The sequence below is a fragment of the Pinus tabuliformis genome, chromosome 4_1 (genome assembly GCF_031772625.1).
Source record: "Pinus tabuliformis cultivar Carrire ecotype Pingquan chromosome 4_1, CPIR1, whole genome shotgun sequence".
In the NCBI taxonomy this organism is placed as follows: domain Eukaryota; kingdom Viridiplantae; phylum Streptophyta; class Pinopsida; order Pinales; family Pinaceae; genus Pinus; species Pinus tabuliformis.
Genome location: NC_142303.1, coordinates 263,497,472 through 263,524,832, shown reverse-complemented (window position 1 = coordinate 263,524,832; position 27,361 = coordinate 263,497,472). Strand labels below are relative to the sequence as shown.

General features: G+C 37.0%; 1 pseudogene across 1 annotated transcript; it reads left to right on the top strand.

Moving 5' to 3' along the window:
• Window positions 1-242: 242 nt before the first annotated feature.
• Window positions 243-10,692, top strand: LOC149175279 (sucrose synthase 2-like; annotated as a pseudogene). The gene is made up of 15 exons (XR_016258001.1): window positions 243-628; window positions 3,579-3,711; window positions 3,849-4,000; window positions 4,512-4,704; window positions 5,126-5,244; window positions 5,559-5,775; window positions 6,044-6,139; window positions 6,457-6,630; window positions 7,727-7,843; window positions 7,945-8,111; window positions 8,305-8,529; window positions 9,307-9,628; window positions 9,832-10,076; window positions 10,312-10,450; window positions 10,555-10,692. The product of XR_016258001.1 is annotated as a sucrose synthase 2-like (transcript).
• Window positions 10,693-27,361: the final 16,669 nt, after the last annotated feature.

Genomic DNA, 27,361 nt, shown 5'->3' with positions numbered 1-27,361 from the left:
TCCAACGTGTACAGCCACCTATGAGAATCTTCCACAGCTTTTCCGAGCAGAAAAGGTCCAGCAAAATGATTTGAATTGAGAAGAGCACCACCCTTTGCAGGGGCACCCAACCCACTTTGATAACATGTAGAGTTCCTTCCCCGATGGTGACTTCTGATTTGTGTTTACGTTTTCTTACGTTTTAAGTTTGATTTACCAGCTGTCTAAATTTTTTCGGTCAATATAAATCACCCCACTGCTCCCCTGTTCTTCCACGCTTCTTCCTCGACCTACTGCCCTGTCCTGCAATATTGGGCTCTTATTTTTATGCAAGCCGTCACGGTTAATTCGTCAAACTATCTAGAAGTTCTATGCTTTTATTTCTTATAAGTTTCAGGAGTCTTTAGTGTTATTCCATTGTGCATAGAATTGAGTTCTGAACAGAGGATCAATCAGAATTCTGGTAGGCCTATCAGCCAAGAGCAAATAGCAGTTAAATCTCTGTTTTCTTGTTTGGTGTTATTGACATTTGTCCCGAGACAAAGGCAAATATGGTTGCTGCAACGCTGACCCGTGCTCTGAGCTCTCGAGAGCGAGTTCAGGACACGCTCTCTGAGCATCGCAATGAAATAGTTTCTCTGCTTTCAAGGTAATTCCCATTTTTCTTCCCTGATCTTATCAGAATGCCCATGCCCATGGAATACTAATAAGTGTTTAGTACCTGCATTTTTCTGCATTAATGCAACTGTGTAGCCTGAGTATTAAGTATTGGAGTCCCAAGGGAGGAAGGGAGCTTCAGGGATGTAAGGTGTCAGATATTTTATGTGCTTTTTGGATTTTTGGAAATATGATCTGTGTTGGATGTGAGTTTGTGGGTGCTCAGTATTCCTGACAGCTTTTATGATTTTGGTTGGGCATTTCAGATTGTAGGCTTGTGAGAGTGTGTTGCAGAGAGAAGTTCAGGGGGTGTATGGTGTAACGTTAGTGGGTGTAGTTTAAGAATTTTGGTCTTATATGACCCTTACCCAGGAAAATGGTATGATCAGTTCACCTTGATGACCTTGGATGCATCTGGTTAAGATGGCTATGCCCAAATTTCTCCATAGTGTATTATATGCTTTCTGCAATTACTAGGTGTAACAGGAGCCGAAGGGAGGTGTGGGGGGGTCAGGTTACCATGGTTTCTTTGTTGTACTTATGGAACTTTTTACAGAATCATCTCTTGGGTGGTGAATTTTTTAGTTCGGTGCTGTTCTTATCTACGATTCGAGAATCTCCATATTTGTTACTTTGCAGAAGTCTCATAGAAGATACTAATAGCTTAGATCCATGCAGAAACGGGCCTGATATCTGCTCAGTGTGCATAAATCCCAATGCTTTCTATCCACAACTCATCTAACATTTCGTCAACATGGATTTTTTACTAGACATTTTTTCACTGCAAGTGATCACCACCCTGCCTTTGACTGTAAGGTTCATTTATGGGTGGATTTAGCTTCCAGTTTGTAAGATTGGTTCTTATGAGTGACAAAATCAGCAGGATGGGCTTCAACTTGTCAGGATCATTGCTTCAACTCTTTTTCTTTTGGTGGGTTCTTGAATCTTTCCTTTCAGACTGTCTTATTGAGGTGAAATGTAGTTGTTGTCCAGCCATCAAGACTTCATATTATTGCTAGGTAAGATTGGCTTCTTGTCTTCTACTGTGAGATTTTCATGAAGGCTGCTTGAGTTTCCGCAGTATTGATACAGACCAGTTATATTCAGTTATATTCGTTTTTGTTCCCGAACAAGCCCCCCGTTCCTTCAATTTTTGAGGGACTGGAAGACACCCATTACTTGCAAAGTTCTCTGTTTTGGCATCAGTGATGAGATTTGTAGCCGTCTAAAGGATTTTCTAAGGGATAAGTTTGGTAGTGGTTGGAAAATTGCATTTCCATATTGTATCCATGGTAAAAGATGGACTAATATTTCTGATTCTGTTTAGATGAGTTTGGAAGATTAACTGAAACTGCATCCAAAGATGTTTTCTAACAGTTTATCTTCAAGTTCAAAGTGTACTTCCTTTAACCTCTCTGTTATGGCTTGCCAGAAATTCTTGAGATCCTTGCCATAACTGAAACAGTTCTTGTTTGAGTGACAACCTTTGCAAGATGTGGGTAGTGGCATGGTTAACGCCACATAATCTGAAGTTGAAACATCTTCATTACCATCCATTTTAAGGACTTTATAATAGAAATCTTCCAGAATTAATCACGTCACTTGTTTATATTTGGCCCAAGGGTACTTTTCATTGTGCCATTTAGGTATAATGTCAAAATTAGGGAGGATCACTTTGAACTAGGGCAATATCTATGTTCAGCAAGCATAAGAATATGATGCAGTTTGCAGGCTAGTGAGAAAAAATATTGTTTTTGACAGGCCAGTAGTACCAAGTAGACATACTTTAGGCAGTTCTGCCTCTGAACACAATATTTTTCAGGGCACTCACAGATACCATTTTCAGATAAATAGTATGTATCTCTTTCTTTTGGTGGTAATGTTGGAGTTTTAACTAGTAATAATGTTTGGTAGCGAGACTTTTGGAATATAATGAATATAGAATGAATTGCAGCCATCAATTATGTTTATTCTGTTTGATTATTAGATGATGATGAAAGAGTAGTAGGAACTCACCTAAAATTTTAGTGACGTCGTAATGGAGGCTAGGTAAACATATAAATGCATTGTTTGAAAACTGTTGGGAGTGATTTTTCAAGGGCTGTTTCAGAATTAAAAAGAATAGCATCTTTCTGATTTTGGTTCCTTTACAATAGGATTACTGACTAGCATTCAATTGTTGACTTCATAATTTCAAAAAGTGGACAGGCATTTACCCATTCTTAACATCTACTCTCTACCCATGAGAAAAGAAATGCAAAGAACAATGCTTATTTTTTAGCTTTTAGTTATCACCTCTTTTTTGTAATCTTTTTATTACAAAATATCTGAAGCTTTAAAATGTATTGGAAACCTAAATTTTTCCCTTAAATGTCTCCACTTCTGAATCTATTCAAGAATGAGCTTATGCATATACCAGTGGGGCATGGTAGGCCTTGTCCTCTCTGCAGGGCATGCATTGGTGGACTAATGGGTCTTTCTTGAAGAGGACAGATCTATGCTTAAGAGAGGGTGTTTAGGGGCATACCCATGCAGATGTTACACAACATGGGTGGTGCAAATGACGAAGCCACAGCAAAAGCAGTGGGTGCCTAATAAGTGTGGAGTAATGTTTGAGTCTCGGGTGTCCCCAGCCCAATATTAGAATCAGAACAATCAATGTTCTGAGAGAACTGTTGATCATGCGAATGCTGTTAAACTTTTCAATATAGTCTTTCTCAAACATGTTAGAGAAAAATTGATTTCTTGATCTTACTGGAGGAATTCAATTGTGCATTTCACGCTCTTTTGATAGTTGAGTAGAAAGCTTATGAACAATTAAAGAATAAAGAAAATTATGATCATAGATTGAGGTAACCAACAAGGACCATTTATATAACATAGGACATGTTTATATACTATCGGATCTTCTGAAGGATGACATTATTTGTTTGATGTTGCAGATATGTGGCTAAAGGGAAAAAAATTTTGCAGCCTCATCATGTATTGGATGGACTAGCAGAATTAACAGGAGAGAATGCCGAAGGCCAAAAGCTTCGAGATGGGCCGTTTGGAGATGTGTTGAGGTCCACACAGGTATAGTTAGACCTTTTTCATTGTTTAGAAGACATGTAACATTATTGCATTTCCATAAGTAGTAGACTTCAAAATCAGTGGTCACAAAAATTGTGCATTATTATTTGTGCCTCATGGCTATATGATGTATACTGCAGGAAGCCATCATTCTTCCACCATGGGTTGTTCTTGCAGTACGTCCAAGGCCTGGTGTGTGGGATTATGTTCGTGTCAATGTTGATGAACTTGCTGTCGAACAGCTTTCTGTAGCTGAGTATTTGGAATTCAAGGAACACCTTGTAAATGGAAGGTGGTGATTTGCATTGGGGACCCATAGAGCTTTAAAATAAAAATGGAAAATTTTACTAGTGCAGATGTTGCCAGTGATATAATGAAAGTCTCATAACTAGATGACTTCAAGGAATTTTGAAATTACTTGTTGAAGATCTTAGATTCTCTCTATTTATATCACTAGATAACTTCTAGATATATTGAAAGTCTGATAACTAGACAACTTCTATGAATTGTAAAGTTACTTATCAAAGATCATAGAAGTTGTCTATTTATATATCTCTTTTATTTTTAATTATCTTGATTTTATTTCTGAATTACAAAATACAAAAGGAGGTGATAAACCTTGTCAGTGGATACTTGTAGATGCATCTCGATTTTAGGTGCATATGTGTCGGGGATATAAACTATAAATTGAACTATATTGTGCTTTCATATTCTCTGTATATTGTCACAAGTGCACGAATACAGATTCCTGTTTTCTACTTGGATAAGCAAACCGTGACAGCTTTGTATTTTCAATTTTGCAGTGACAAGGATAACTATGTATTGGAGTTAGACCTTGAGCCCTTCAATGCATCCTTTCCTCGCCCAACACGGCCATCTTCCATTGGTAGTGGAGTTCAATTTTTGAACCGACATTTGTCCTCAAGACTATTCCATGATAAAGAAAGCATGCAGCCCTTGCTGGATTTCCTAAGAGCACACAACTACCGAGGCCAGGTCATTTGCTCTTCTTGGTTCACACTTCATATATTGTGTCATTGTTTTTCATAGTTTAATTTAAATGCATGTTATGAAAAATGCATCTAGATCAAATAGCAAAGAAGGCTGGCCTAGCCATTCTAGAGATATAGAATAATTTAACTATTTCAAACGCAGTTCAAATCAAACTAAAATGGAGTACTCAGTAAACCTAATTATGAAGATGATTGTCTTCCTCCTGCTACATTGGTGATTTTTCTGAATTTAGCCTAAGCACATTGTATATTGACTTCTGAGATGTCAAATTTTGTGAGGGGAACTGTTTGTTTTCCTTTGGTTAGAAAAGGATTTAACATTGGTTTTGTGCCCTTTTTAATTCAATTGTTTCGTAGTATGTTGAGAATTGGGCAAGTATAACGTGTGCCATTTTAACTTGCAGAAGCTGATGCTGAATGAGAGGATACAGAGTTTGCCCAAGCTACGCTCAGCCTTGGTAAAGGCAGAGGAACATCTTCACAAGTTCCCCCAGGATGCACCATATGCAGAGTTTGAACACAAGTAATTTAAATGACCTGCTCTGTAACAGATATGTTTCTTTTTCTATTCAAAATATTACATTAAGAAAAACGTTGATATTGTAGGAATTTTTTGAGGACTTAATTGAGGTTAACATGTGCTTCCCTTTATAATTGTTAATATCTCCTTAAGCAAATTTCTTGATTCCTACTTGATTGATAGCCTCCTGTGACAGGATGGATTTCAAGATGAAAAAATATATTGGAAAGAGAATTAGATTCAAAGTCTATAGATATAGGAGATAAAAAAAATGCTAACACCTTTGTTTGGTTCTTATGTGGCTCTGGTTTGGGCAGATTACAAGAAATGGGATTGGAGAAAGGATGGGGAGACAATGCAGAGCATGTCTTGAGTACCATTCATTTGCTTTTGGAGATCCTTCAGGCACCCGACCCATCGAATTTAGAAACGTTTCTAGGAAGGGTTCCTATGGTCTTCAATGTTGTGATTCTTTCACCTCATGGTTATTTTGGCCAAGCAAAAGTGCTAGGAATGCCAGACACTGGTGGACAGGTACATAGATTTCTAATAATAGCAATATGCATTCTGTAAGATCTATTCTCCATTGTTTGATGATATTTTGAACTTGAACTTTGATTTTGCTGGTCTTTTAGCAATGAAATTGAAATTACATAGCATTTTATCCAACAATATCCAAGACTTCAGGATAAAAATAGTATTACACAGTATTGATTGGAATCCTTTTAGCTGTTTTGTGCTAAAAGACTATCAGGATTTATTAAAGAAAGGTTAACTTCCATGTTCTTATATGAGAGCACAGGTTGTGTATATACTTGATCAAGTTCGTGCATTGGAGAATGAAATGCTGTTGAGAATAAAACAACAAGGATTGGACATTACACCTCAGATTATTGTGGTAAAGTGCTGCTCTGTTACCTACTCTATGTCTACTGTATTTAAATTAGCAGCGACCTGATTTGATCAATGTATTTACCGTGACAAAATGTCAACTCTAGCTTTTGTTGAATGAATTGCTATTGAATTATGTAAGACCATAATGTGTAAATTACTTGCCCACTGTCTATTTCTCGTACACACAGATGAGGCACTTCTCCCTCTGTATGTGTGTCTGTGTTTAAATGCTGTCATTTATTTTTCATTTCTAGGTCCATAGAATGCAATCTGGTAAAATCTATATTTTTATATCTTTTATTTGTTTTCTTTGGTTACAAGGTGACTCGGTTGATTCCTGAGGCCCACGGTACAACATGCAATCAACGAATTGAAAAAATTAGCGGAACACAACATTCGCTAATACTCCGGGTGCCCTTCAGAACAGAAAAAGGAGTTTTGCGTAACTGGGTTTCTCGATTTGATGTGTGGCCTTACTTGGAAAGATTTTCAGAGGTAAAAGCTGACGACTTGTTAAGATTGGAATTGATAATTCTTTTTTATATACCTCCATTGTGTATGCACATATCCATTTAGCAATAGTGCAACTCAAGGCTTGAATGCTGTAATGCACATATATTTGTTGGCTTTCTGCTCTTAGTCATACGCAACTTATTTTGACAGAGATCACAACTGAGGTAGCTTACACTAAGATTTATACTGGCCGCTGCAAGAAGTGGATACCCCATGACTCCTTGGTTATAAGCCACAGCCTTAGCCTATTCCTCTTGCCTCTTGTATGCAGCATACAATTGTCACACTGAGACAAAATCCTCTTCAAGCGCTACTGCAGTAGTAAATGCTTCCATGGTTGTCTAGGTGATTTTTGTAGACCTAAATTTCTATGTCTGGAGGTATGTTTTGTTAATTTCTCATGGGTCGTATACTGAAAGTATGAACCATTCTCATTTGTAAGTCTGCTTCTTCTAAGAATGTTACATATCCCTCCTTGATGTGACTACCTGTGCAACTGCTGGCAAAACAGGATTATTACTCAATAGCCTATTGCAGCTGCGAAATTGCTGATTTTAAATGGCATCTTGTTTGTTGTGAATGCCTGTGCAACTGCTGGCAAAACAGGATCAATACTAAATAGCCTATACTAGCTGGGAAATTGCTGATTTCAAATGACATCTTGTATTTATCTTCCCCACACGAGGCATCCTGAGGAAACTGCTACAGAATTCTAACTGAACAACCTATCTAAATGGTGGATAGCAATAAAAACTTCTATATTTCTGAGATCTTAGGTGGGTTTCAATTTGTGTATTTTATGCACAGATGATGCATAAAGAAATAACCATCTGTTGAAAATTAAATGCTAGTGTTAGGGCTAATGCTTCTGAAAAAGAAAGATTAGTATTAGGCAGTGAGTTGCTGAGTTGGAAAAATTAGCATCAGCAACCTTGTGGCTGGACTATTTTTATTCCATCATCTCTTCTGCTTTTGTACATTTTATCAGTATAACTGCCAATTTTTTGGTATAACATAAGGGCTAGGTGTCCTACTCTGCAGTCCCCTTTAACTAGTGAATTTCGGCATGTTTTTGTAGGATGTAACAAATGAAGTAACTGCGGAGCTAAAAGGACAACCTGATCTGATTATTGGAAATTACAGTGATGGAAATTTAGTCGCATCTTTGATTGCGCATAAACAAGGAATCACTCAGGTTTTTTTCACTTGTCATTGTGCATTTATATAGCTGCAGATGGAAAATGAAGTTTTTCTAAAAAATTTCAATCTAAAATTATATCTTCTTTGTCGTCTCAGTGCAACATAGCCCATGCCTTGGAGAAGACCAAATACCCAGATTCAGACATATATTGGAAAAATTTTGAAGAAAAATACCACTTCTCTTGCCAGTTTACTGCAGATCTAATTGCAATGAATCATGCAGATTTCATTATCACTAGCACATATCAAGAGATTGCAGGAAGGTCTGATGTTTTCCTCGTTTAGAGAGTGTTTCAAAACTCCTGTTTATTTATTTGTTCTGAATTTGCTAAACAATTATTCTGAATATGTGAAACCAAAAGACTAACAGGGTGTTTTCATTCTCTTATTTTGAATGAATTAGAAGTACCCCGTATTTTAGTATGTACATATTAATATATGACTTTGTTGCTGCAGTAAGGATACCGTTGGACAGTATGAAAGCCACACTGCTTTCACCCTTCCTGGTCTCTACCGCGTGGTTCATGGAATTGATGTTTTTGATCCCAAATTCAACATTGTTTCCCCTGGAGCAGACATGCAGATTTATTTCCCTTATACAGAAAAACAGCACCGCCTTACTGCTTTACATAGTACAATTGAGGAACTCTTATTCAATCCTGAACAGACAGCTGAACATATGTAAGTAATACTCTCCATCATTGTTCTTTTGCATTCATACCTTTTTCGCCTGACATCTCCTATTAGTAACGTCAGAGTGTGCAAGTCTTCACCTAGTTTTGAGACACGCTACTTTGATACATATTCCTGAATGTTGATTTAGTATTTTTGGATTCATGCTAATCTTGGTGAATTATTTGTCTTGGGAAAGCTGAAAGTGATTGTTTATAGTCCATATCCCTTTCATTAGTTTTAAGTTGACCACATTTTATTGCTCTTTCAGTGTATTGAAATCAAAATATGTAGGTATTAATTAAGAATGTCTTAAGATATTCTTACTTTTCCCATTTCCTATCTTTCATACTATATGTGACATTTCCATAGTACGTACCTAGTCTCTAAGACTATATCCCTTTCATTAGTTTTAAGTTGACCACATTTTATTGCTTTTTCAGTGTATTGAAATCAAAATATGTGGCTATTAAGCAAGAATGTCTTAATATATTCTTACTTTTCCCATTTCCTCTCTTTCACTATTTGTGACAAGTCTATAGTACGTACCTAGTCTCTAAGACTATATTTGATGTCCAAGGGGCTTCCATGCAGTCCTGAGTATATCACTTCAAAGTGGAGGGTAGAGTTTTTTCTGAAGTAATTATTTATTTCATGCTTGCATTGTTTCTTCATATTGGGAAAAAAGAAGAAGCAGAGAGCACACTTTCATATGATTCAGTAGAAGCAACTGATTAATTCAAAAAATTTCATGTCCTAAAATAACTGTTTTTGCCATGTTTTCAGGTGTGTCCTGAATGACCCTAAAAAACCTATTATCTTTTCTATGGCAAGACTGGACCGGGTGAAAAATATGACAGGACTGGTTGAATGGTTTGCAAAGAACAAACGCTTGAGGGAGCTGGTTAACCTTGTTGTGGTTGCTGGTGATATTGACCCATCAAAGTCCATGGACAGAGAAGAAGTGGCTGAAATTGAAAAAATGCATGAACTCATCAAAAAATATAACCTGAATGGTCAGTTCCGATGGATATGTGCCCAAAAGAATAGGGTGCGGAATGGTGAGCTGTACCGCTACATCTGTGACACAAAGGGTGCCTTTGTACAGGTTTGTCTTTTCCTCCTCGGTCTTGAAACAAGTTAGGAATTTACAATGCGAGTTTCAGTATCAGGCTTTTCATTTTCTTATCTACAAGTATACCCTTGTCAAAATTTAGTTATGCTTGGTGGAGGTTCTATTATTTATCGTTCATATAGAATGGATTGAATCTATCTCTGACATCAGCATTTGCTGTCTTGGTTACGTTTCAGCCTGCAATTTATGAAGCATTTGGGCTTACCGTTGTTGAGGCAATGACTTGTGGTCTTCCTACATTTGCAACATGTAATGGTGGTCCGGCCGAAATTATTGTGGATGGGGTGTCCGGATTTCATATTGATCCTTACCATGGGGATTCTGCAAGTGACCGCATTGCTGACTTTTTTGAGAGATGCAAGACAGATCCCAGTTATTGGGTCAAGATCTCTAATGGTGGCCTGCAGCGTATTTATGAGAGGTAAGTTCGGGGCCTGATTTCATGGCACTTCTTTCTTCCTCTCCTTGTCACAACCGAGGTTTTTGTATTATTTGGTAATTATCAGTCCACTTCTTCAATGTGATCCATTACATTTTTTAAGTTACCATGCCGAGGAGATAGTGGTGACAGTTGGGTCTTTAGGATAGTAGTACTATTATTAGTATATTGTTAGTACAGGTGACTGAGATTGGTGTCGGGAATTGATCGTTTACAGGTATACGTGGAAGATTTATGCTGAGAGATTAATGACTCTGTCTGGGGTTTATGGCTTTTGGAAGTATGTCTCAAAACTTGAAAGGCGCGAGACACGCCGCTATCTAGAGATGTTTTACACATTAAAGTACAGAAATCTGGTTAGTACTATTGAAATTTGAAACACTTGCTTTGTGGATATGTGGGCATTTTGGTCATCTTGGCCTGTTTGTACTTTAGTCTGAATGTTTGTTTTTGTTGGCAGGTTAAAACAGTGCCATTAGCTGTTGAAGAAAGTGCTGATGGGGAAAGTGCAGAATAGCATGCAGAAGGTGCCTGGGGAGCTTCTGCCTTGCTTAATAGGCACAGTGCCACAGCTCCTCCCCTGGTTAATAAGTACTGAGTGGCACGAGAAGTGACAAGAAAAGGCTGTTTTATTATCCAAGTCCAAGAATATATGAGAGGGACTTGGTATATTTTGTAATATTTTTTCGCATATTTCTATTTCTGTGGAGGGGCAGGCATTCTATTATTCTAATGGAACATTATGCTGCAGCTCATCCTTATGAGCTGCTAGTGACCCAGATTGTTGGGTGCCTGACATCAGGACTGCAATGATTTTTCCGTTTGATTCAATCAATTCTTGAAACTTCGTTTGTGGCATTTCCCATGATTCACTCTCTCACACAAAATTCTACAATGTTTTAAATATGCATGTGGTTTTATGTAAAGTGAGCAACGGTTATTAATATTTTCTCTGTACATGTCATATCCAAATGAGATACTGAGAGGAAGCTAAGATTTCTCAATTTCTTTTCAAAGTTCTAATATCATCATAATGAGAAATTCAATTTTACCTACCTTATTTCTATTAATTTGATATGAAAGATCAAGCAGTGTAATATAGACACGTTAACATGGTTAAATCTTTCAATACTGAAAAACTCACAGGTTAAAATCTTTCAATACTGAAAAACTCTAGGAACCCTGTCAAGAATGTTGAAAATGAGTAAAAAGGAAATTATCCAATTATCACCATGCATATCGAACCTAGTGAAAAGGTTACATTTTAAACCTATTGAAAGGGTTGAGAGAAATTCCTTTTGTTCTCTCTTAGACGGTTAGTTGCATAACACATAGGTAGTTGGCTGCCCATTAGTCTTGATTCATTGATTCATAAAGTCGTTAAAGTTACTTTTTTAAAAGATATTACTTACAGTTAGGTGTAGTTTAGGTTAGTGTTAGTTTTAATGTTGAATGAAAAAATGAATTGCGTATCAGTGAGATGTTGTCAGCAGGTTTGTATGAGACCTTATGGGTGTTGAAGAGATAATTTATTTTCCTCACCGGGGATCCACTGTCAACCCCTTCCCCGAAATTTGAAATTTGAACCTTAGATATAATGAAGAAAAACTAAAACCTCACACAAATCAATTGATGTGCACCTCATAAATTACATGATAACCACTTTTGTCACAACGAGTGTTGCACCAAATAACATAAGATTCTTGTATCTGCAATCTCTTCTCTGCTTTTGACCATTGCATCTGGTTCACAAGATTCCAAACAGTTCCAAACAAATGGAAAATGCCTCCATGCTGCCCAACTTGTTATTCACGTCAAGAGAGAACCGAAGGTTGATGGTTGAAGACTACCTCACGGCTCAGTGGGCACCAACTTGTTATTCACACAAGAGAGAACCGAAGGTTGATGGTTGAAGACTACCTCACGGCTCAGTGGGCACCCACTTCGGATGGTTTCAATGGACACGAGATTGAAAAAAACATTTGGAATGGAAAGGTGGTTGGCGGCTTGAGACCTTTTTTTGACCTGGCATGATGTATATTTGCATCTCTTATCCACTAGAGTGCTTGCTTGAAAAGCATGCCCATTACGTCCTGTACAACCAAAAAAAATGCATTTATAAGTGATATATAAATAAAATTGCTTAAATTATACGTTTTTCATCATGCATAGCATATAACCATGGATTCATCAATGGCTTTTATGGAATGAAAACTTATATATTATTTTTTAAATGAATATTGGGAGGAGTTTGTGTCAATTGGTTTTATCTGGTGGATGGTTGGAATGGTTGTTATCTTTCTCACCTAGGTTCAAATCTTTACCAATAACAGGGTGAGCTATAATGCCTTGAAAGATATAGTTGTAATGACTTAGTGTCTATAAATATTGTTGTATTGGCTTCGAGCATTGTGAAATCCTGAGTAAACCTATGCGCTGGTTTGGTACTGACAATCTCACTTTAGCCCTTATGTAGCCCTTAAGAGGAAAGTTGATTTTTTTTTTTGAGAAAAAATAAAGATAATTTGTACATTATAATGTTAATAATGAATTATTGATGCCTCTATCTGAATGTTTTGCTATGCAATAGTTTAGCTTGACTACTTTATGGGGATTTTACTCTAAAATTTAATCTAAAATTGAAAAAATCTTAAAATGATTGAATTTGTACATTTTGAATAGTGTAAACATTCTATTTATTTTTATATCGAAAAATGTAATATAAATAATAAAACATTGTTATCTCATTAAATTTAAACAACAATACCAAAAATTAACTAAACTATACCAACTTTCAAATTTTACTACTAAAAAATAGGTCACCATGACATTGATTATTGCTTTTCTATCTACCATGAATTATTTCGTCATAATGGAACTGAATGCTGTTTTTAAATTATTTCTGTGCATCAGTTGAAAATAATGAAATCATCATGAAATATTTGGTTGGTTCCTCTGAAAATCAGCTTACATCTCTTTAAAAACAACGGACCTAAAATGCTTTTCCCTAATTACAGAAATCCAATTCAGATCTCCTTTTCACTAATTAAAGGCACTTCCCTTTTCAATTATTAAAGAGCATTCTTTTCAGTTTTCAAAGCGCACTTGTCATCTGATTTAAATGCAAGCTTCAAATATTCAATAGTTTAATAATTTGTACTTTTAGCTCCTTTATGTCAATAAATTGTAAATGTATAATAGTTATATTTAATAATTTCAAATTCTTTGAAGTTTAAATAGATAAGACTGATTTTATTATTTGTAATAAGTAAAGAATTGATTTTATCTAATAAATTAAAGTGTAAATGTATTATTTAGTTTTTTGGGTAAATAAATTGTAAATGTATCATTATATTAGGATAGTTATATTTAATAATTTTGATTTTTTTTAGAGACGTAGTTGAGAAGGGTTTACAAAATGTCTACTTTGTGGTGATAATCAAGAGTTAATGACACATTTGCTCATGGATTGTGATTTTTCGTAGGCTGTGTGGAGAATGATTTTATTCGAGAAGTCTTGTGTAGGGTCTGGTTAGGCTGTGTGGAGAATGATTTTATTCGAGAATTCTTGTGTAGGGTCTGGTTAAGTAGATTGAGAATGTCTTACAAAATGGACAAAAAATCCTTAGCTTGGAAGCATTTTTCCATCCTTCTAGGTTTGCTGATGTGGCATATTGGGTTGCACAAGAATTGAACCATCTTTGATAATCAAGGCCCAAATATATGACATGTGGTGCAAAAATAAAAAATAGCAATGAAGGAACTCAACATAGAAGGTGTAAGAAGAAGAATAGAGTTCTGATTGGGCCTAGGATTGATTCTTCAAAAGCTTGGGCTCCTTTTTTATCGAGCCAAGAGTCATGTCAGGGATTTTTGTGGAGCGAGAGTAGCATTTCACCTAAATAACCATCATTCTTTCCTTCTTAGCTTGGGGCTAGGGCATCAATCTAATAATAATGTTGAATTAATTGGGCTTGGGCAATATCTAGGCACGTGAAGTGCCTACAAATCTTTGGTGATTCTCGAGTGGTTACTAACTGGTTCTTGGGATCAACACATTACATAGTTTGGTCCTAAATCCTTGGGAACAAAGAATTCACCGACTTCAGGAATTTTTTGAGGAGCTGGAGGTATCACATATCCATAGGGAATACAATGTTGTTGCGGACCAAAGATCAAAGGAATCATTACTCTAGTTTGTTAGACATTTAGTAATAACAAAAAAATATGCTGATGTCCTCAAGGTGCATGCCAACAACATTTTTCTAATTGAAGCTACTGTAGTCATTGAGATCTTGTTTGTTTTATGTTTCATTGTTTTTGTTCTGATTTGGAAGACATGTCTAGGAGGATGTAATTAAACAATAATATGTATAACTTGGTTTTAATGAAATAACATGTGATTTTTTGTGTGAAACAAAATAAAAATAAAACTGGTTTTATATATTTATAATAAGTAAAAAAATTATTTTATAATAAATTAAAAAGTGTAAATGCATTATTATATTAGATGGATATATTTATTAAATTTGAATTCTTTGGTATTCAAATAAATAAAATTGGTCAAAGAATTTATTCATATAAGTGAGAGAGACCGGAAAAGTATGAATATAAATTATATTTAAATATTAAATGTGTGAGAATATAATAAAAAAATTATATATATTTTTAAAAATCATATAATTTATATAAATATGTATACTTTATTTTTTTATACATATTTTATATCTATGATTTTTTGTATTGAAATTATATGTATTATTATATTATGATTTTTGCATTGAAATTATATGTATTATTATATGATGATGTGAAAATTGGAATTTGATATTTATTTATATTTTGTCTTTAGGAAAAATGTGCTAATTTTAATTAAAAATAATTATTAATTTTTAATTTAGTAAGAATATAAATTATTGCAACTTTACCTAACAATTTTAGCAATGAGATGGGTAACCACAATGCAAGGATGTCAAATTTTAGAATTTATAGGTGGTATCACCATAATATCAAGTAAGTCTTCAAGGAAGGATTATGATTAAACAAAACATGCATATGTGCATTATTTAAAATATAATAAAATTAAAACAAACTCAGAATAGCCCCAAGGGTTAGCTCAATTGGCCAAGTTATGTGGTTGAGCTGGTAGGAAGTGATCCCCTTAGGTGGATCTGCCTAGTACAAGTATTCGGTGGACGTAGTAGTCACCAATCTCCAAGGTCCATGGATCACATATGAAAAAAAACAAACTTGGAATCACCTTTAACTAATGGCAACAAAATGTTCATGAGCAAAATCAAGCATAATTACACACAATATATAAGGCGTTGAGATTTTGATAAACAAAATAACATTAACTTTGCATACTCATAAATAATGATAAGACACTTGAGAGGCATGTGTAGGGTTGTGGTCATGTAGATCGTTAGGGGAATGTCTCATAGAGTGGACAAAAACCTTAGCTTTGACGCATTTTCCATCCTTTTAGGTTTGGTCATTTGGCATATTTGGTTACACAAGAATAGAACCATCTTTGATAATCAGGGCCCAAATATATGATGTGGTGCAAAAATCAAAATTAGCAATGAAGGAACTCAACACAGAAGGTGTAAAGAAGAAGAATAGAATTATGGGGCCTAGGATTGATTCTTCAAAAGCTTGGGCTTTTTTTTATGGAGCCAGGAGTCATGTCAGGTATTTTTGCAGAGCGAGAGTGGTATTTCACCTAAATAACCACCATTCTTTCCTTCTTAGCTCGGGGCTAGGTCCTCAATCTAATAATAATGTTGAATTAATTGGGCTTTGGCTTGTTTTCAACTTTGCAATATCTAGGCATGTGAAGTGCCTACAAATATTTGGTGATTCTTGAGTGGTTATTGATTGGTTCTTGGGGATCAACACATTACATAGTTTGGCCCTAAATCCTTGGCAACAAAGAATTCACCAACTTCAGGAATTTTTTGAGGAGCTGGAGGTATCACATATCCATAGGGAACACAACGTTGATGCAGACAAAAGATCAAAGGAAGCATTACTCTAGTTTGTTGGACATTTAGTGATGAAAAAAAGATGCCGATGTCCTCAGGGTGAATGCCAACAACATTTTCTAATTGAAGCTATTGTAATCGTTGGGATCTTGTTTGTTTTATGTTTCACTATTTTTGTTTTGATTCAGAAGATATGTCTATGAAGATGTAATTGAACAATAATATGTATACTTTGATTTCAATGAAATAACATGTGATTTCTTTTGTAAAGCAAAAAAAAGATAAAACTAGTTTTATATATTTATAATAAGTAAACAAATTATTTTATAATAAATTAAAAAGTGTAAATGTATTATTATATTAGATGGATATATTTGTTAAATTTGAATTCTTTAATATTTGAATAAATAAAATTGGTCAAAGAATTTATATTATATAAGTGAGAGAGAACGCAAAAGTATAAATATAAATTATATTTTAATATTAAATTTGTGTTAAAAAATATAATAGAATAATTATATATATTTTTAAAAATCATATAATTTATATAAATAGTTATATTTTATTCCTTTATACAAAATTTATACTTGTGATTTTTGTATTGAAATTATATGTATTATTATATGAAGATGTTTGTATTGAAATTATATGTATTATTATATGAAGATGTGAAATTTGAAATTTGAAATTTACTTATATTTTGTTTTTAAGAAAAATGTGCTAATTTTAATTAAAAAAAATTGTTAACTTTTAATTTAGTAAGAGTATAAATTATTGCATATTTATCTAACAATCTTAGCAATGAGATGTGTAACCACCATACAAGGATATCAAATTATGGTATTTATAGGTGGTATCACCATAATACCAAGTAAGTTTTCAAGGAAGGATTATGATTAAACAAAATGCATGCATACGCGCATTATTTAAAATGTAGTAAAATTAAAACAAATCCGGAATAGCCCCAAGGGTTAGCTCAATTGGTTAGGTTCTGTGGTTAAGCTAGTAGGAAGTGATCCCTTTAGGTGGATTTTCCTAGTACAAATATTCGGTAGACGTAGTAGTCACCAATCTCCAAGGTTAATGGATCACATAGAAAAAAAGCAAACGAACTTGGAATCACATTAACTCATGGCATCAAAATGTTCATGAGCAAAATCAAGCATAATTATACAAAATATGTAAGGCGTTGAGATTTTGATAAACAAAATATCATTAACTTTGCATACTCATAACAATGATAAGACACTTATCTTGTAGCATAAGTTACTACAAAAATTGGCTATATATGAGCAATTTTCTACCCAACTGTAGGTATCCAAAGCAGATACTATGCCCAAACTAGGATATGCGGCCACCAGAGTGTAGGAAATAAGCTACTTGCTTTCATATCTTTCAAATTGTATTATTTGGTCTCTAGTTCAACTATTTTGTTCATTACAAAGCACCCTAGGCATATCATCCAGTGATTAAATAGCCATGGCACTCTATTCAACCGCCCCACAACATAAGCAAGATCTTCCATATCTTTGCTTAATAATCTCGTAGGGATATTTTTCTCTCCAATGCTGTTTAGTCTGGATAGAAATAACTCAATCCATTGTGTGCTTTTTGGAAATTGCTTGCAAGAATAATACATAGTTTGCCAACATCGAAAGAGCAACAAGTGCATAGTGGGATATGGATTCGTAATTTGTCTAGCCTCTATGCTCACTTATAACCATCTATATTTCACTTAAAGTTTGTGATCTCCCATTCATAGTGTTGATTTTAATCCCTTTTCAAAATTGGTCCATGGTTAGCAAGGGAGTACAACATGAATAGATATAGCATGAATGTGAGAATGATAGAATGAATGGGAATGAGAGAATTGAGGGAAATGATCACCGATATTATTTATGACAAGAATGGATTCTCATAGTAATTTCCCATGATGATTGTCCTCAATGGATGCTTCAATAACGGCATGAAAACTTAATGGAGTTTAGGCTTCTGTGATCCATATTATGTTAGAGAAAGATTTCGGCGAAAATCACATGGAACATCATTTGTCGACGCGTTTCGAACCAACTAGTGTGGTTCATCGTCAGGACAAGTTGGTTCGAAACGCGTCGACAAATGATGTTCCATGTGATTTTCGCCGAAATCTTTCTCTGGCATGAAAACTTCTCCACTAACCTCTTACATGTAGTCAATGATTGGATTTGCTAAGTCCATTGTGGTGGATGACTTCATTTAAGACATACAGTAGAAAATATATGAGATCTAAAGTTGATGCATGGAAATAGAGGATTTACTTTCCAAGATGCTCCTTTTCTCTCCCCCTCTAGAATCATAGCTTTTCTCATACTCTCTACAACCATCATGGACCATTTTATATCATATTTGAGTGTTAATTTACATAGCTTTAGTTCACTATGACAAGATTAATAGATAGTCTATATATGTATATTTATATCATACATGCCTAGCCATTTACCAGTTGGGCCTTGGACTTGAGCTTTTCATTAAGAATCCATATTATTATACTTACATCATTTACATAATAATAATAATATAATTTTAAGGTCATGGAAAAGCCAAACACAATTGGTATATGAGACCCCCTTGTTTGTAGGAAAAGTGTTTATTTCATATGACGCGGTATGTTCTATGCTTTAGCACAATTTACTTCAATGTTCCTTATCAGCCCAATGACAATTTCCAATTATATTCAGTAGTAATCACATTAAATTAAACACATTGATAGTAAATGAAGATAGAACATAAAAGCATGTGCAGAAGACAAGAGGACACAAGATGTGGCGGATGCCAAGGACAAATCCCCATGTGGGGAAACCTTTTGATCAAATCTTCTTATTATCATTCAATAGTTCAGAGAGAGAGAGAGAGAGAGAGAGAGAGTACACATATCAAATTTACATGCCCAAAAAATTCTTGTCAAATCAGCACTCAACAATAGTCAATTGCAACCCTAACCAAAAATTCAACAGTGGTCAAAGCAACTCTAAAATATCCTCCAAGTAGCTTAGTCAACAACATATAAATTTGGCCTTCCAAGAGGGTCAAATTCAACCCAAAAATAGTTTGGTCAACCCAATCAAACACTATTGTAATTTCTGCAGTCAAAGGTTGAAGTCAATGCTGAAGTCAAACTATTCAAACTGTCCCAATCACCTCAAAAACTATGCCAATCAATGTGGCATTCAAAAATTAAAATTCTACTTAGTGGAACGAAGTCAACACTGGTCAAAATCTCCCAAGTCAACACTGGTCAATGTTGTCTTGTTTCTTGAAGTTTTTGGCCTCCAAAACAGTCATGAAATTCATCCTCCTTTCACACATGCGAAAAAAGAGAACGCTGCCTCCAAGCTGTACAAACCAATCAAGAGAGGAGAGAGAGAGAGATATGTGATGAGATGAGTGATGTCCAAATGAGAGAGAGGTCACTCCTATTTATACACTTCGTTGAGGGTGAGGAGACACATCTATTGGGCTTCATGAGCCTACATTTGACTGAGGCCGACCTTGACAATTTGTGCATGAGAGAGAATAAATTCAAAATTCCATTTCTGCTTGTCAGAATGAGATGATCTTTATATCAAAATTGGACCTCTCGAAAAGAGGAATCCAATGCAATAATCATCTCCATCATATGAGCTATCCTAAGGTGGAATTTGGCCCTAGTTTCCAATTTTAACACTCCCTCTCAACTAGGGAGAATTCCACCTGCCAATCCATTTGTCATCATGCCATCTTGTCATCCTGTACCATCCCTGTCATCACTGCCCTGCTCTTCTCTGCTCCACTGAACCATGAAGTAATAACAAAGAATAAGTGATTGAGAGTGAGTCATAAGATCATACCACTCTCCATTGACACAAATAAGTCCTTGATCCCATATCATGTTGTTGAACACCATAGATCCCAGTCATAGGGAGTACGACAATACACGATGGGTCCATCAATAGTGCTATGGTCCCTAACCATCTTTTCCTAAATCGTTGGCTAGATGAGAGGTATTTCCCATGAGTCCCAGACTCTATGGGTAGGATTTGTGTCGGGCCATCAATAGGAGAAGGTGAACCATTCATCTTATGCATATGTGTTATCGGGAAATCTAGTGTCTATGCAGAGCTGCTAGTCCCACTAAGACGGGTAGCTATCTTAGAAACAAACAGATTAAAGTTACTCTCGTTTTCCTTTATGAGAAGTAGATAGGAGAAGATCAAAGAATACCAACCTCAATCCTTCGCTCGGTTCTTTGCTTGTTCCTTCTCCTCACCGACCGGTCTTTGCCGCTTCTCCCTTGACCACTCCACTTCAAAGAGTACCTGTAAAGTCAAAGCAACATAATACCTTCAAAGTGCAGAGATCTACAATCATAAACAATATAGGACCAGATATATATTGACCACACAAATGCATATACTATCAGACATACAAGAATATGGAGGAAAACTTGAATAGCTTTATTGATATAAAGATTAGAAGAGAGGATTACAACCCATTGATCTGACCCAGCGTCATCCTCCCAGCATGAAAGCCCTTCTTCACCTCATGAAAAGCTTAGATCACCCAACACTATGATATTCCACCAAGAAACCAACAACACTTCCTTACAAGATACAAAATTCCAGCCTCTGGATCTTTGGGATGAGGGATCCATATATAGATGATTGCAGGGGGTGAGTCAGCTTCTGAGATTTTGATTAGTGTCCTCTCTCTGATAGTTCTTGATTCCACTTGGAGATTGATGATCTCTTACTCATCCCTGGGTGAATTCAGAGAGGCAAGTGTCACAGGAGAAGTTTCTGGAAGATTCCATGACGATCCACCTTACAAACTGTCTCTGCCATTTGTCTACTCTCGCCCATCGCACCCTACAGAAGGGCTTTCTAGTATGCATCGCACCCTCTGCACTGGGCAGTCTGTATGGTCCAGCTTTGACCAGTTCTGAGCAGTTTTCTGTGGAGAACTTCTGGGAGATGATGTAATCAGCTGACCTTGTTCCTTTAGGGTGTGAAGCAACACTTTTAGGGACTTAGGAGCCCTTAGTTTATGGACATGTATGATTGGGGTTGCAGTGCCCAAAAATGTCTATAACAGTTGCCCCCTAAAGCATGAGGTCGTTAATCTTTTGATGTCGGATGAAATGATTTATCATGAGGATCCAAAGTTTTTTCGAGCTGGAAGGTGACCTATAATAAGATACAATACAATACATTATCTTCATAATATTTTTCATGATCTAGTTGAGGCGGGCATTCCCATGCTCAGCTTTATAAATTCATTTTCATGTACATAAGACAGACAACCGTCTGTGTGGTAGACTGATGATTTTGATAGAGCCATCATCCTTTGATTCGGATGATCATCTGTGCAGCAATGATGTACATTTGATGTCTTTATTTTCCTGAATATATCGCAGCCCGGATGGATGAAACTAGATCTGGGGTCTTCAAACTCGTCCAATCTTCACTCGGAGTACAAGTCGATCCATGTGAAAGATGTTCTGGAGTCGAACATGGAAAGACATCGCCTGATTACCAGCCAATGATGTAAGCTGTTAACAGGCGTGAGAGGAATCACCGATAATGATGATGACCCTCAAGGTACTACAGTACAATTCGCATGGTGTGAAAAGGGACTTGGCGTCGAACACCACGCAAAATCTTTCGGTCGAAGGCCATTGATGTAAACCTGTCGCCGGAAGTGAGAAACTTGCCATTGAGGCATGCAAGCTTCAAAGTACTGAAAGGGTTGTTCCTAAGTCGACTTCTTGGATAATGAGCTGATGTCGACAAGAAGCGACCCGTCGTAGGAGGGCCTTAATGAATCCCACATCTACAACACGGAACGAAGTAAATGATTTTGGAGGTGAAAACGATCTGATGATACAGGGTTCAGGGTGGCGGTCATGAAAGAATGGAGCGTGAATGTATTGCAGTGGATGAGACATAGGTGAATTCTCTGAGTGACTTCTCTTGAACATACCGGTGACACTGACATGGATTGGTAGCGTTAACCCCAAATATGGATGGTGCGATGGACCAATGGTGATATGACTGGTGAACAGAATAACCCAACCCGACTCGGACGTGGAGTGAAAGTGTCATGTTCAAGAGCGACTTGCTACCAATAAAGTTTCTTCAAGTTTTCTTCCCAATTTTTCCCCAGTCATTGCTGACCAGTACCTCTTTATTTTTATCAAGCTTGAGGAGTATAACATATGCTTGTTCTATAATATGCCTTTCGGGCAAACCCGTCGCTACGTTTTAACGAGCCTAGTGACAGTGAAACTCGTTCTTGTCTATATGGACAAGTTTGTCGCTATTGGTTTTAACGAGTTTAACGACAAAGATAACTCAGTGCTTTTCAATTTTAGAGAGTCTGAAAGGGATGCAAAGGAAACTCCAATAATCCTTTTTCATCATATAATCCCTTAAGTCTGAAAAAGTATAAAATAATACGAAAGGGATGAATTTTAAAACAAGCGCTCGATCTTTTTGTGTAATAATCCGTCAGGTCCAAAAAGATTAAAATCTAGAGGAGGGATAGCACTCCTGATAGCTTTAACGAGCTGGAGAGGCCAACTGCTCGGCAATCTTTTCATATTTTACGAGTCAGACGAAAAGAGCTTAAAGGAGACTCGTTTTTTGAGGAACGAGTGATAATTTCAGGTAGCAGCTGATTCCAAGTAAGGTTTGGAATTTTCCAATCACGACAGTGTCACAAGGATGGCTAATAGGATCACTCTTTGCAGCTGTTCCTCAAAAGGGTTAAACAATCGAATGGAGGTGAATCATCGGCTAAAACAGAGTGGAGGCGATGGTAAGAACACGACCAGGGCTCAAAAGCTGATGATAATGCATTCACAATGGTTATTTACCGGGGATTGGTTCATTTTTTAATGAGCTTAAACTCTGGGGGAACGTTTGTTCATTGCTAAGGTTTAATTTTTAACGAGCTTGAACTTCGCATAAAAACTGCTCGTGCCAGTCGTATAATAAGGATGTCTCATTGATAGGTTCAATTTTTAGGGAGCTTGCACCATTCGAAACTTTGCTCCGGATCCTTTCATTATGCAAGCTAGGAACAACCAATCCTACGAGTTTAAAGGGTTGAGAAACTACAAACTAAGAAAATAAATGGTCGCTCTTTACTTTCAGTCAAAAAGGTTTGCATGCCCCTAGGCATAGCAAAGTAGAGTTTCCAGGTTACCATATGAAAGCTCTCGCATTTGCAAGATTGCTCCATCCGCGTTGCAGACAAAACACTTCCTTGGCGATGTCTACTGAAATAGACAAAGGTGAGTGGCGCGGTCGCCTCCACTCACATAACTTTGACGAGGGAATCTTATTCCAGTCTAATCCCATTTTCCTAAACGGACGGGTGTGTCAGACTAGTCATATATCCTCCGCGGAAACCTACCCTATACCCAAGGTTTTCCTGCCGAAACAGACTAGGGTGCATGCCCCCCTAGGTTTCAGTCGTGGCCATCGAATTACTCGCGCTCTTCAGGTGGATGGACTGGAGATTGATGAGACATTCCTTGTGTGAAAAGACCAGTTAGGGATGGCATTTGACTATTAGCTATGTGTGAGCCGGGGAATGAAAGCTGGTCTACAAGCTGGACCACTCGGCCTTCATGAGGAAAACACATTACTCTAAAGAGTGAGGAGACAATGGCTCCCATGCTATAAATATAGTTGCGCCCAAGAAGTAGATTATAATCTAGAGGTCCTTGGACTACCATTACGTTCATATAAACGATTTTCCTTCTCAATGTTATGGGTACATTGGGAAGGATCCCTAACGGTCAACTGGTTCCTTTGTCGAAGCCTGTCAGATTTCTCATCTCAAGCAGAAGCGATGGTGAACCAAGTGCTTTCCAAGCAGTTGAGGAAAGGATACTCACAGAAGCCCCTTCATCTATGATGGTACCGACCATGACCATTTTGTAAGCTTGTACAATGATTCGAAATGGTACACTAGCCGGTAAACGGGGTCTGCCTAGTAGATTCCAATCGAAGGAAACAACTAGGTTGCTTGGAGGTGGGACCGAATAGACGGCCGGATATGACTCTGACGAACTTCCTTCCTGCGGTAAAGGAACGGGTAGATTGCCCCCATGTTCATTGGAGTCTATGTTTACGAAAATAATTTGAACGGTGTCGTTCTCATTCTCTTCGGTGATTGTATCATCTGAAGATGGACCTTCCGAAGACAAGACCGGGTTGATTGCCGCCTCAACCTTTTGACTTTCGTCTGGTATGGATTCAACGGGTTTATCTTCAATGACAGATGCTTCGACTGACCACAATGGCGTGTCGGTCGGATTTTCAACTAGTGATGGACTCGGCAAGAGTTTCTTGTATCCAGGAGGAAGCCGTAGCGGTGAAGCAGGACGATTATCCAAGACTCTTTTAGCTTCGTCTAAGAAGGGACGATGGTGGACGACGTGATCACCTTCACACGGTTTACAAGGAAATTTACATTTCCTTTTTTTTCCAAATGCTTCGCTTTCACTAGTTGATGGTGTACTTTCAACATGATCTTCAGAGGTTGATGACATCGGATTGTGCAATCGAGGAGACCAGTCCCTTAAGATCTGAGGGATGTAAGGACAATATCGATGATAGTGGTCTCCTTTGCAAATGACACATGGAGATTTAGGCTTGGATGGTGCAGTGTGTGGATTTTCACTAGACAATGCCCGGTTACCCCTTTTCGCCTTTGGATCCTTCTTCTTCTTCTCTTTCTTCTCCTTCCCCTTCTTCTCCTTCTTAGTTACTTGATTTTTGGCTTTACCAGCTTCATCAAGTGAAGAGGAAGGAGGAGAGGGAGAGTCGGACGAAGTAGAAGGTTGGGGGTAACTTTAGTATCATCTAGTTGCTGACTCGATTATTCAGGAATCACGGTGTTTTGAACGACGGAGGTCGAGAAGAGCCATACTGGCAAGCCAATCGTCAATCCTGGAAGTGACAATGTGGCCATATGAGGTGCACCAACATCTCCCCAAGAGGAGAAAGGACTAGGATTTCCTCCAAGGGGAAATCCTTGGTTGGTGGACTCCATTTTCCTCAACCTAAGCCCAACGTGGGAATGGTGGTATTATTCCGATTAAAATAAATTTTAGACGCTTTGACACAACTTGTTTTTTCAATTTTTAAGAGTCGAGAAAAAACAAAAGATGACTCTAGTTGCCTTCGATTTTTAATGAGCTTGAAGTGACAAGTGCTCAGATGGACCTTTTCCTTTAAGGAGTCTGGAAAGGAACGAAAGAGACTACTATGGAAATCTAGACAGAGGGATTACTAAACCAATCGCAAAACTACAGAATACTTTTTACCGTACGACAGTTAATCTTCCTGAATGCTGTGTTCAGTGCATTGTGATCGACAGGGCGGCAGACACAACTTCCAATGGATAAAGGATATAGCCTATTGTGGTCTCCCAATATATACTCAACGGTACGTGGGAGCACAAGTCCGTACTGGCACTTGTCGTCTCAAAGAGGAGGAATCACCCAACCAACAATGAAAGCAATAGTTACCAGGCTTTACGACGCCGGAATACGTCTCTAGCCTAGACTTCTAGATGTTGTGCGTTAGGTTCCAAAGCGTTTTTATGTTCATTGAATTGATTTTACAGTTGATCTTTCTTAATAAATTTTCCTTTTAGGTTCACCGCGTGATGTAGATATACAATTCCTAAAATGCAATCTAAGATGATAAACAATCATTTAATCTTCTTTTTGCAATGAAAATCCTAGCTACTAAAGAAAGAGAGATGATATTCTTTCAACATAGAGCAGAGAGCACACACTAGATGCATTGTCCTAAATCAAACCAACAAGTAGTCTAAATGCAAATGCACATGCATGTATTTGTTTTCAGCCTTCTTAATGTGTGAATGACAAGAAGAATGCTAAGTAAAAATCTGAATTATCTTTTCAAAGCGACAGTACTAAAAAATTTCTCTTCAAAAACGAAAGGAAGATAATGACGACACTTTACTATTTTGAATTGAAAACTGCTTTCGACACTTGAAAAACTACTAATTCAAATCAAATACAAGAGTAACTGTATAATCGACCATCCAGAACAATAGAATTCTTTTCTTTGACTGAAAATGACACTTGCGACACTTCCAAATCAAAAGACGACAGTTTGATTATGCTACTTTTTGTAAAAGAGAACTGTAAATGGCGCACAATACATAAAAACATTCACAATTATTTGTACTATGGAGGCGGAATCATGAAAAGGAAGGGAGTTTCCACAGTGGTATACTGATCACAGACAACAAAACTCCTAAATAAAGCTGAAGAGAGTGAACACAAAACCAAAATTTGAGAGCAGAAGAGGCCTTGTCTGATCAGCGCACCTGTGACACAGGGAAAGTGCGATGCAACGCACCTACTGCACACGGGAGGTGCGATGCATCCATATTCACAAGAGGAGAAAGTGCGATGGTCTAGGGACAAGACTTCAACTTGGTTCTGGGTCACAGTTTGCAGCTTAGTTCAGGGATTTAGGCCGAGCTAATGGTAGTCAGTAAATAGAAATCACAGGGGCTGATCTAATGAGGTTACTAGAGCCACCACTAGGGAAATTAGGATGTTTGCAAATCGGTCGTTCAGTTTATAAACAAAACCCGGAGATAGACTGAAGTAGAATTGATCTACTTTGCACTTGCATAGAAAATGCAGTTCGAAGGCTAGCTAGCTTAACTTCAGGCTCCGTCTATAAGTTTATAAAGCAAACAAGTATAGACAAGAAAACAAGCTATTCGTTCCCTAGTGGAGTCGCCATTTTGTTATCGGGAAATCTAGTGTCTATGCAGAGCTGCTAGTCCCACTAAGACGGGTAGCTATCTTAGAAACAAACAGATTAAAGTTACTCTTGTTACACTAAAATTTGTCACCATGACTATTTGCAGTCAGTATGGCTCCATCAATAACCATACTGTCCTCCTTGGCAAGTCTTATACCTCTGCTCCTCATGTCAAACTCCAAGAAAGAGAGAAAGCCTTTAAAAAATCAATATAACTCTGGTTCCGCACTTTCTCTTACTCTTACCTGCGGGCACGCACCTCAAGTACATAATACCTGCGTACTTGTATGCTTTGTCTGTAAAGGGGTGGGTGCGTACCCCTGTAAAAGTCAAAAGGCACAAGTTTTACTTCAAAAAACTTACTTGCGGTCGATTCTAGAGCATTCTAGAAGATGGTTTGACGTGGATTGAGCGCCTCCAGATGGTTCATGCATCCCAA